General features: G+C 44.6%; 1 protein-coding gene across 3 annotated transcripts in view; it reads right to left on the reverse strand.

Moving 5' to 3' along the window:
- The window catches only part of plcb4b (phospholipase C, beta 4b), a 54,441-nt gene extending 43,617 nt beyond the window's left edge, over positions 1 to 10,824 (reverse strand). For 2 of the 3 annotated variants that reach the window (XM_084699445.1, XM_084699443.1), the window contains exons 1-2: positions 10,636 to 10,824; positions 6,957 to 7,009 (exon numbers count right to left, since the gene is read on the reverse strand). The gene's annotated coding sequence lies outside the window, so the exon portion shown is untranslated. The remainder of the gene's footprint in view (positions 1 to 6,956; positions 7,010 to 10,635) is intronic. The other variant, XM_084699444.1, reaches the window with a different exon arrangement.
- Between the last annotated feature and the right edge of the window lie 1,751 nt (positions 10,825 to 12,575).

A 12,575-nucleotide genomic window follows, 5' to 3' on the forward strand; every position in this document is an offset into this window, starting at 1 on the left:
CTTGTTCCGGGAGTACAACGGCACTTAGGAATGCTTGATTGATTGGACCTGATGTTAGTTTCCTCCAGGATCACAATGACTCTTATTGACAGACTTGTTGCTAGGTTAGTAATAACAAAGTTAACTCTTGAACTCTTGTACTCGCTGTGAAATATTTTACTGTTGATTATTCTATTACAGGTACAGTCTTGCACTTTTTTTGTTGTTTTAATTTGTAACTTTTATAACTGCATGCTCTTATGGGTCTTCCCTTTGGCACTTGTTTAGTTTTTCACAACGTATGCTTCATGTTTTGGCTGCTTGCAGTGTTTGGGACTACCTCGTTGTTATGATCAGTGACCTATGCTTTTGTAAAGCTCTCTCTTGGAAGTCGCTTTGGATAGAAGCGTATGCTAAATGCATAAATGTAAATGAGAGAGACAGGGACATGTAGAGGCTGCTTGCTACTCACTGCCTTGTGACAGAGTGACTGTCACTCCAGAACTCTAACCATCTACACAAATACTTCGAGAAAGATGACAACAAAGGGTCAGAGAAGCGTACTGGGTCATTTGTGTGAATAGCTTCACATTAAACAGTGCGCAATCAGAACTCTGATCTTCCGACATCCCCTCTGCGGAACTCTTACGCAAGCTCCCAATTGGATCCCTGCTCTGAGAAACTCAGAGCCCCTCGACCCGCCCTTTACCCGGTGGCAGCTTCCCATAGGACAGCCAGGGTTGTGAGAAGGTCGATTGCCAGGTCACCGGGCCACCATATTGAATATTGCTTTTCTAAACATAGAGTCGTGGGCGCGTGAGGGAGGGATGGAGGGAGAAGTGAGAGGGTCGCGCTCCTCTCTCAACACATCCTTTCACCCTTTCTCCCGGGCAGTCACACAACTCAGCAGCTGGAGTTCATTTGTGTGTCGAGGGTGACAGGACACAAGCGAAGAGGCTTCTTCCATCTACCCAATCTGTCAGGGATCTAAAGTGGACTTGGTATTACGACAGCCATGTTTACAGTTTGGGCTCTGGGTAGTGAACACCAACGTAGGGCTGCTTATCTCCTCTGGATAGCATCTTCAAGCTTTCTTTCCCAACCCAGCATCCTAAGGATGACACAGATAAACCTGCACTGCAGCAGCTACTGGGTGGGTAGGGGCTGTTTCTATCAGAGCCTGCTAGAGTCTGGGTGGGTAGGGGCTGTTTCTATCAGAGCCTGCTATAGTCTGGGTGGGTAGGTGCTGTTTCTATCAGAGCCTGCTATAGTCTGGGTGGGTAGGGGCTGTTTTTATCAGAGCCTGCTATAGTCTGGGTGGGTAGGGGCTGTTTCTATCAGAGCCTGCTAGAGTCTGGGTGGGTAGGGGCTGTTTCTATCAGAGCCTGCTATAGTCTGGGTGGGTAGGTGCTGTTTCTATCAGAGCCTGCTATAGTCTGGGTGGGTAGGGGCTGTTTCTATCAGAGCCTGCTATAGTCTGGGTGGGTAGGGGCTGTTTCTATCAGAGCCTGCTAGAGTCTGGGTGGGTAGGGGCTGTTTCTATCAGAGCCTGCTATATAGTCTGGGTGGGTAGGGGCTGTTTCTATCAGAGCCTGCTATAGTCTGGGTGGGGGGGGGGAGTCATCTTAATAAGAGTTATAATTTGATATTCCTTATAGCACCTGCAGAAGGAACGCTGGCTGAGGCACACATGAGAACACTATAGAACACTATAAACCACATGAGAACACTATAGAACACTATAGAACACATGAGAACACTATAGAACACTATAAAACACATGAGAACACTATAGAACACTATAAAACAAATGAGAACACTATAGAACACATGAGAACACTATAGAACACATGAGAACACTATAGAACACATGAGAACACTATAGAACACATGAGAACACTATAGAACAATATTGAACACATGAGAACACTAAAGAACACTATAGGCAGCATCACAGCGCTGGGTTTCAGTTGTAGAGGGTCTGGGGAGATAAAAGGTTTACCTCAAGATACCCACACAGAAGCTCACATGATATAATTCTCAGCACAAAAGCTGCCAGACTTCAGTATCTGGAAGAATCCAGATCCTGTTTGCTGGGTGGGGCATCATCTTATTCTAATAGCTAATTCCACTGAGGATGTGCACTCATACTGAAAGCTTGTAGACTGTCAATGTAAAACCACATCCTTTACTGTTACCCTTTCATAGAAAACTCAAGAGATTGAGTGAGTGTGAGAAGCAGGGAGAGAGAGAAAGTGAGATCAAACTGATAGATAGATAGAAAGTGAGAGAGAGATGTTCTCGAGAAAGCATTATCACTCCCTGTCCCTCGGAGACTCAGGTAAGACTGTCACTAACGAGGGGAAATGAGGTCTGGGGCTCTCCCCCTCACACACACACACACGCATGCACACGCACACATCTTATTAGCAGGTTTGATTAGCTCAGGGGGACTCAGGGTGCCACAGTGACCTGATAGGTAACAGACAGCACTTCTTCTTTTCCTCTTTGCTGTGAAACCGGCCTAGTGACACTTAGTAACACGAGAATGCAACACTGTCGGCGGCAACTTCAAACAATGATTCTGTTCAACGTAATGCAAACCAACAACCTTGTTTTAATTAATCCTGTGGAAATCCTGTTTTCGTAGGTAAGTGCTAGATCAAGCTATTGCAATTCTACCTTCATCTTTTAAATCAGGTGTACAGTAGACTGTAGGATCTGTGGGAACATACCGACACTGAAACACAACTCGTGTATACACACACACACACACACACACACACAAAAGGCGACAGGCATTGCTTCTCAAACCAGTGTTTGGGTGGCTTTCTACAGCTAATTGGCTTGGGGGTGGTTCCAGCACAGGGAACTGCAACCCATAAATTGGTGTGTGGGTGAATGTTTGTGTTGTGTGTGTATGTGAGGGGGTGAGTGTGTGTGCAACTGTGAGAACCAATGATTACGCGTAAAAGTGTATACAGCAGTTTGTCCATTATGTGTGTGTCAAAATCGGGCACAGTGCTTTGTTGTTGTGTAACTGCTATATGATGTAACTCTATGGATGTCTATCATTCTGCTGTCTATCAGTCTGTCTGTTACTCTGCATGCAGCAGTACTAATACCAAGACTAGATTATGTTTTATTAGAAAATACAAAAAAAACTGTGGATTTCAAACATTTGTCAAAAATTGATTTAGAGTGCACTCGATTTTGCTTGCTTTAGTTTCAGTAACTCAGTCAACTCTAAATAACATTTCCTCTGTGTTATGATATCTTCCTGGACAGATTTATGTGTTGAGTGTTTGTGTAAAGACGGCTGTGGAGGAGCCCAGGAGTTAAAGTGTCTGACAGGCTGCCTATGACAGCACTGGGGGTCTGGAGCCTACCCAGTAGGACTGTACTGGACACCCAGAGACTGTACTGGACACCCAGAGACTGTCCTGGAGACCCAGAGACTGTACTGGACACCCAGAGACTGTACTGGACACCCAGAGACTGTCCTGGAGACCCAGAGACTGTACTGGACACCCAGAGACTGTACTGGACACCCAGAGACTGTACTGGAGACCCAGAGACTGTACTGGACACCCAGAGACTGTACTGGACACCCAGAGACTGTCCTGGAGACCCAGAGACTGTACTGGACACCCAGAGACTGTATTGGACACCCAGAGACTGTACTGGACACCCAGAGACTGTACTGGAGACCCAGAGACTGTACTGGACACTCATAGACTGTCCTGGGCACCCAGAGACTGTATTGGACACTCATAGACTGTCCTGGGCACCCAGAGACTGTATTGGACACTCATAGACTGTCCTGGACACCCAGAGACTGTACTGGACACCCGGAGGACTGTAGGCCAGTCAAGGCTCCCGAGTTCTACAAGGACATGTTTACACATTCTGTTTGTTGTCCAACCAGCAATATTTAACACTATAATCAAGGTTTAAGCAGATATAACTTAAAGTATTAATTTTGAAACAAGTGGAGCGAAAGAACATGATTTTAACAACGTTATCCTAATTGTTTCCAGATAGATGAGAGATGGGGAGCAAATATTGCATAATTAATGGTACTTACATTCGTGTCACTGTGTGATCTCATCAGTTACAACTGAACACTGTAGCTGTCTTAGAATGTGTTTTTATTTTTTTTATTCATGTATTTCTCCCTCCCCCTCCTCAGAGCACTGTTGTAAAAGAAAGGAGCAGAATTCCTCCTGTTTATCTAGTCATCTGATCTCAGTAGCGAGTCATGTGTTTGAGAGTGAAGCATGTTTAGCCCTGCTCTGCTCCTCTACACTTTGAAAACAGGCTTGTTTGGTCAAACTTCCGATCGCACAAAGCTTCTCTATAATAAAAGACCCACCCCCAACACACACACACACAACACTGACTGTCTGACTTCCCTCTTTCTCTCTCTCCCTCCCCCTCCCTCCCTCCCTCCCTTCCTCTGCAAGGCCTGATCTGAGCTACCTGAGCTCTGCTCCAGTTGACCTGGGCTTGCTGCGTGTTGCAGTAAGAGGGCTGTGGGGCAGTAAGAGGGCTGTGGGGCAGTAAGAGGGCTGTGGGGCAGTGTTGCAGTAAGAGGGCTGTGGGGCAGTGTTGCAGTAAGAGGGCTGTGGGACAGTGTTGCAGTAAGAGGGCAGTGTTGAAGTAAAAAGGCAGTGTTGCCGTAAGAGGGCTGTGTTGCAGTAAGAGGGCAGTGTTGCAGTAAGAGGGCTGTGGGGCAGTGTTGCAGTAAGAGGGCTGTGGGGCAGTGTTGCAGTAAGAGGGCTGTGGGACAGTGTTGCAGTAAGAGGGCTATGGGGCAGTGTTGCAGTAAGAGGGCTGTGGGGCAGTGTTGCAGTAAGAGGGCAGTGTTGCAGTAAGAGGGCAGTGTTGCAGTAAGAGGGCAGTGTTGCAGTAAGAGGGCTGTGGGGGCAGTGTTGCAGTAAGAGGGCTGACCTGCCAGGCTTCGTAAGTGTTAGACTCAGTGAGCCGAGCCATCAGAGAGAGAGTAATTATAGCTATCCAGGAGAGGATGCTACCAAGTTACGTTATGCATTCTGGAGCGAAGGTCGACAGTTTAATTGGAAGAGCAAATTACGCTTGTACAGATCCCCATAGTGGATTGAGCCATGGGTAGACTGAATGTGAGTGCAGATCTGTGTGTGTGTTTCTAAGCCGTGCATGTGATGGATGTGTTTCTGACTCGACCTGTGTGTGAGGTGCATGTGTGTGTTTCTAAGGGAGGAATTAATAGTAGCTAATAGCTTTTCCTTTCATTACTGTGTATTTTTAGAGCCACGCACAGTCCAAGTAAAGTCTGTGCTTTCAGAGGGTTTTTCTCGTGAATGGTAAATGCAGCCTTAAGCCAGCCTGCCTCTACTAAATAAGCTAAGCTAATTCTGCTAAATGTTTGCTCAGAAGTGGTAAATATTGACTTGATGAATTTGCACCATCCATCTGTTCATGGAAAGCCCACTCCCTTTCCGTTGTCAGACCTCTTCCCCACCTCCCCCCCCCTTCCCCGGGGTAAGGTATGAGATCTACGAAGTGTACTTCTGTTCCCCTTCCAGACCCTCTCAACCTATCACAGCGCAACCCAAAACTCTCTCTTCAAAACGGAAGTTTAGCTCCATTACAATCAACAGCTCATAACCTCAGCATAAGCAAAGCCATGCTCAGCAAAGCGGTCTACTGCAGTTCAGAACCTACTTCACTACCCACAACACAAGGATGGAGTTGGAGCACGCCACTGCTTGTTGATCTAGTCCCAAGACGTCGAGTGGTTGATCCTCTGAGTATAAAGTGTTTCAACGACCGCCGCTAGACTTGTCACCGTCTCCACGGCGATGGTGAATGGCAGGACCTGCTCTGACCTCGACCTTCCACCTGTCCCCCAGATGGTGGCACACGGTCCCACCGCGCCAGGGCGCCGCCCCGGACCATAAATCTGACCCTCACCAATCATGCGGGGGCTAATCAGTCCTAGCGACAGCCTGCTTGCACGCTACACAGCCCACGTTACATCACTGCTTGTATTCCACTCCGCATTTCAGAGCCATTAAAGTTTATGACTGCGTCCCTAAAACACGCACACGCAGCATAAGGACACACGCTGCTTATCAATGAGTGATGCCGTCGAAGCCTGAGAAAAACACAGCACATCTGTCATACATGGGAAGCTCAATAAGGAATGACAGCAGGCAGTGCCGTTGCCCCGACATGGTCGTAAATTCTTCCTCTACAAAGGAATGACATAAAGGACGAGACTGAAGGCCAAATCAGATCTCCACTACTCCTTTCTACCTGTAAAAATAAAATAAAAACGGGAAACTGGAACTGCGCGTGCCACCTAGTCCTCGATGGCAGTGCTAGCATTGCTACATGCTACATATTCATCAGAGTTAGCAGACAAGGGGATATAGTATTACATAGGGCTTCATTGCATGAGTCATGCACTTATTTGCAGAAATGACTTTCCATCACAACAACAGTTGTGTAAGCTGTGGTAAGTGTATGCAGACAACATAGGAGGAAAAACACACATAACCTTGTGTAGCCTACAATTGGCCTTCAGTAGGAGACCAAAAAGGGCACATTTTATTGGTTGACTGATATGCCTAACTCTCACACGGTATCAAAGTCTTCAGCCATTTATATGTATATATATATATATATATATATATATATATATATATATATATATATATATATATATATATATATATATATATATATATATATATATATATATATATATATATATATATATATATATATATATATATATATATATATATATATATATACTGTATATATATATATATATACATGATATACATCACAGTATATCATCAGCTATCGCGTGTCATATTAAGTATTATAATTCACATGTTTATGAATGACTTGACATGGAGGGCAGTGTGTGCTCTTTGGCTCTTGACTGCACAGAGAGCACTTTATCAGCTGTGGTGTAAACTTACCAGTTCAACATGAAGTTAGCCTACTTCAGAGGGAGAAACTCATCTCTCTTGGCCTGTAGAAACAAAACAAAAAAAAAGTGAAGAGGGAGAATTCAATTTTCCAGGGAGATCCCAGGATGTGGTCATATTAGGCAGCAGGATGCGTGGCTGTCCCATCCTTTGGACATGTAGTCCTCAGATGTACTGGAGGAGACAGACACATACCTCTGCCCCTCTCTCTCCTGCCAAGCAAAACAGCCAGTAAATTACAATATCGACTGACAGCAGCATGGGGGCTCTGCTCGTCTGGCTGCAACAATAAGGCTGTGACTCAACATGTTTCCAAACAAACAATGGTGGGCATTATTCATCAGAGAATGGGATCTGTCGGTCGCCAGTGTCTAGATCCTCCACAGTTTCTCTCTCAGTCCTTATATGTCCATCTGACTGACGGCTACGCAGAAACAACATGGCCGCCCGCTCTCGCACATAGGCACAGAGTGGCTGGGATGAACTTGATACCTCTGTCAAAACAAAAGACTTGGGAGATGAGCTAATGTAGGCTGAATCCTTCTGAGCAACGCAATCCAGTGTTGAGTCTGATGTTTGACTACTGTACACAGCCTATGTGAGTGAGTGACTGAGTGAGTGAACAGGCAACAAAGACAGCAATGGAGCAGCAAACAAGTTTTCTGGTTCCCACCCACAGTTAACTAACTCCTGACCCCTGCTTTAATACGATACAATTTTTCGATAAGCATGTCAATATGAAGGGAAAAGAGATCTCTAACCAAACACAAACAAACATAGCATTGAATTAATGAAAGGTCAGGACCACAACAGCAAACCTCTCCAGGGACAACAAGCCTTGGGCTACGTGTGTACTGGAGTGTGTCTTTGTGAGAGAGTGCGGGAGAGAATCGGAGCGATAAAGAGAGACTGAGAAAGAAAGGAGAAAGAGACAGATACTGTAGATGAACAGACAGAAACCAACAAAAGGCAGACTTTATTTCTGAGCTATACCCACAATACAAACAGCAGAGAAGGGAACTCCCATGTTTGCAGAGCACCCAGCTGTTAAAGTCGCCTAAGACACAGGATCACAGCTGTCAAAGTGCTTCAGACATGCTGATGTTTGTGCAATAAATTATTAATACTATTAGTACATTGTTTTATATAGGCATGCTCCAATTTCTTTCATAATTTTTTTTTTTCAAAATGTTCTTTCAAAAAAAAAAACCTTGTCAGTGAAAATAAAATAACGAACGTCGAAATTTGACAGTCTGTCTTTGTAACATGTAACATTTGTAAAGGATCTCACAGATCTGTAGCTACAAACCGAGGAGGATGCGCATCATTTTCTCCATCAGTTGATTGTTTGATCATTTGACGTTAAGAAAGTCAAATTCAGTTGATTCCATCAATCTTAAGCCAAACTTTAGACAATTTTCTTGATAGACCATTACGTTTCAAACTAGTGAAGGTATTTTCATATTATGACAAACACCCAAAACAAACTGCAGACTTTTAATCTAAAAATATGTGGCAGAACTGTGGCATCCCACCTTTAGTGTCTGCTCTGCCGAATCAGTATCAAACAGGAGTCACATCTTGTTATTTGTTATTCTTCCCTGTGTGACTCATAGCAAGTTGGTATTGTGGGTTAGCCAGGCTACACTAAATGTCAGGATTTGGGTGGATTTAGTGGTTCTTAAATCTACAATCTTCCCCATTTCGTACAGTTAACAGAACACCTGTCTACTGCACCTTGTCCTACAGCCATATAACTGTGCCTGGGTCATTTGGGGGGAAAAGTAGCCTATTTAATTAAGAACATCAAAGGCATTTGTTGTTCTTCACACATAACTTTTACATGCTCCTGCGTTAGGACCCTTTACTGGAAGTCTGACCTCTGCATTTTTACCCTTCAAAGAAACTAAATGAATTGGTGTCAGACAGACCGACTCTCTGAGACCACACTGAACAGCCAAGACTGCTGCAGGTTGGAGGGAAGTGTCGCACCACCACCCGAACCATTACAGTGCCAGAGACGGCACTTTGTGTAACGGGTACATTCTGTACAATATGGTGCAGTGCTGTCGGTGGCGTAATCTGCCTCCTCAAGACAAAGCAATCAGCATGCTGAATTGTTTTTTTAAGCTGAACTCATAACAATTACCGTACCCTCTGGTCCGAAAAACACCCCCACACACCCGTGGTTAGCCTTTAAGCTTCTTAGCGCACCTCTATTCATCAAACTGCTTCACGGTGAAGGTGTAAGCTACAGGTAGGGGATTGTTTTTGTGCAAGGGAGGGTAATGTTTGCCTCTGTAATCACCTCGGAGGTGCTTATATCACAGTGTCAATAACCCAAACCTGACTTTGTTTTATTGCACAATTGCGAGATCTCAGCATCTGAACCGGTAGACTACCCGACTAAAGGAAAACTTTAACAAAGACTTAAGTTATCTTAGGACATGCCATTATGTATCTTATGCTGGGAGCGTTGTTTTAGCCTAACTTTCTTGTAAATAATCTATGACTCTTTATCCAACTTCACTGTACACAGTATTCGGCGTTTCGTTTCAAGGACAATCCTTTTAATAATCTGTCCAAGAAACAATCACTAACAAAACAATTTGTTGAAATTGGGACAAGGAGGCTATCGGTCAGGACGGCGCGCGCACAGGTTAGCGAGAACCATAGACCGGGAGAGAACAAGTCAGGTGTTACGGACCTGCACCTCGCGCCAGGTGTGCGCAAGAGACAGGGTCGATGCACGCGATATAACATCTCGCTTTAAGCAAAAATGTCACATTGTATACCAACGTTTGAAACCCTGTACAATAACAGTATTCTAGACAATTGTTAATAAACTGGAAAAGTTGCGTTCTGTCGAGGGTACAGCTAGCTACATTACTAATAGATCCCCTACTGTGGAAATGTGAAGAGTAGATGCATGTAGACATCGCAGAATGACAACTCTAAGCATACAGTAACGTTAGTTAGAACATTATGATGCGTATCTGCCTGCAAAAGATATAGTTAGCATTTTCAACACTAACGTTAGCTAACCTTCATCGTTGTTGAAAAGTATGTGTGGTTAATGTAACAATAACTATCTCAATAAGCCAAGTATATTGCTTTCAACGTGCACTTGCTAGCAGAAGAAAGGTCGGAAATTGTGCATCCATACACGAGATACAGTGTGCTAGTTTACTTAAATGAGAAGATGAACCCAGCTGTCTTCTGCTAGCCTCTGCACCGTGTCCTGATGGAACCAGCTCCAACGTTAGCTAGCTACGACGGCTAGTAAAACATCAGTATTTCCCTCCATGTATTTGTCATGTTCTGAAGCCGCTGCTAAACAGGGTAGCCCACCATTGGCCATGCTCGTAGGTCTTGTTATAAACAAGTGGAAAACGCTAACGTTAGCTTAAACTATTCGAAGACACTCAAATCTGGATTGTCGTTTGATCTTGGACGATAGGAAGAATGTGGCTGACCTCCGGCCGAGCGAGTGATGGTGGAGTTCAGGATCCAGTCTCGTTCACAACGTTACCGTTATGATACAAGCTATGTCAGGACGTTCTCCACAACTACAACGCAAATATGGTCCCTTCGTGCAAAGTGGTGCTCAACACAGTAATTCGATGCTTCTTTTGCGTTTTAAAATATCGAAATATTGCATTTTCCTTACGTGAAATTGTGGTCGAGACGGGGGCGGATTAAATCCGATGTAAAAATGATGCTTGCAGAGGCCGGGTCGGGATTTTCTCTCTCCTGCTTCCAGCTGCTCTATCTATCTCCCTCTCTCTTTATCCGTCCCTCCCTACAAGCCCTCTCCTCTTGTACCACTCGCCCTCCAGTGGAGAACGGCCCGCTGCAGTACATTTTGGAACCCTTCTCAGAGCGCGCGTGTCTCTGTGAGTGTGCGCGCACACAGCAGTGTGAGTTCAGACGGGATATGGGGTTGTCATGGGCAGTGAGTCATCGAGTGAATTCCCTCCCTTCTCCGTAGTAGCCTAGATGGTGTAGTCGTAGGTAGTAGTAACAGAGGCGGATAACGCTGTACTCATTCAGAACATGGACATGACTTATCTTTCGTCATTCAGATGTATTGGCTCAGCTGCATTAGAGGGTTGGATTTAAAAAATGCATGTTTTTGTCTGTACACTCGAACAACCTTTCACAGATTGCGCCAAATCTTGTTCCCTGAAAAACAAAGTGTCAACAATGAATATAAATACACAGAAACACTAAAGAACACACATTAAGACATAACTAAACTAACTGAAAACAGTCATACTGTACAGTGTATCCATTTGGGTTTGAAAAGCGGTCCACTGAAATGTATACAAGGTGAATACTTCATATCCAACCTGCGTGTGTTATACGTTCCGTCTTTTTCTTTCCTGCACACACTCAAACAAAAATATACTTTATAAAGACACAGGATCACTCACAAAAATGTACTTTATAGACACACACAATCACTCAAACACAGAAATCAACTTTACAGAAACACAATTACTCAAACACAGAAATACACTTCAAAGACACACGCACACAAGAACTCAAACTCAGAAGCTTCCAGCTTTTGTCCACCTAGCTTCAGCCTGTTCTGGTGTGTTTCATTACAGCGCAGCAATGTGACACTGGCTGGCCCTCACCACAGATGGACAGACACATTCACAGCAATATTCCTGGGTGTTTGGAACATGAGCCAGGATGGGGAGGGGGAAGGTGTTACTGTTTATATAAGCTGCAGAATCTTATTAAAAAGTGAATCTCCTTCCGTCCTGAACCCAGCGCAGGGTTAATTAGAGGACTTCCTGGTTGCTGGAATGCATTGAGGCTTTTGGAGGCTCCTCAGTGGCCACAGACGTTGTCAAGGGCAACCAGCCAGCCTTATCTCCTGCTAGCTGTAAGAATTCTGCTGGAGTCCTGTTGATAAAAAGGCTGAGGTATTCTCAGCACAGACACTCACTCTTCATAACCTCTGCCTGAAAACAACAACAAAAATGGGATGAACTATTATCATCACCCGCTGTGGTTAAGAAGGGATTCTGAAAGTCCACATATTTATCAGCACAGACCAGGCACAACCGCTGAGAGAGATGGGTCGCATGTAGCAGAGACTTCTAGAACGATCTAGGGAAGATGAGGCACAGCAACAGATACAAAGTTGATTGCAGCCTTTTGGCAGTGTTAAGGTGAACCTAAGATGACACAAATACTAACTCAGAATATGCATGACCAACATACGGTGTAAGTATATTGTAAGTATATGCAGTACTGTATGGACTCTGCCCAGTTGTAAAATGGTTTCTCCCACAGATGTCCTAACTTTTGTGGACACCTCAACTCCAGAGGTCTGTGCTGCCAGACCCCCTTAGTGGAGAGGTACTGTCACATCAAAACATTCAAAATGAACTTAACACACCATCAGGGGAGATACATATTGGCTCAAGGATCTCTTTTGAATATTCCCTTCAATTCCTCTCGCCTCTATTTCTGTCTCCCTCCCCCCTTCCATCCATCCCAGTGGACACGTTGCTGCCTACAGTCCTAGAAAACCCAGTGTGAGGCTGCATTTCTAGGAAGGTGTCATCTTCACTTGACCCACAGGCAGACAGG

The sequence above is a fragment of the Hypomesus nipponensis genome, chromosome 6, assembly GCF_054491055.1.
Source record: "Hypomesus nipponensis isolate SF chromosome 6, ASM5449105v1, whole genome shotgun sequence".
NCBI lineage: Eukaryota > Metazoa > Chordata > Actinopteri > Osmeriformes > Osmeridae > Hypomesus > Hypomesus nipponensis.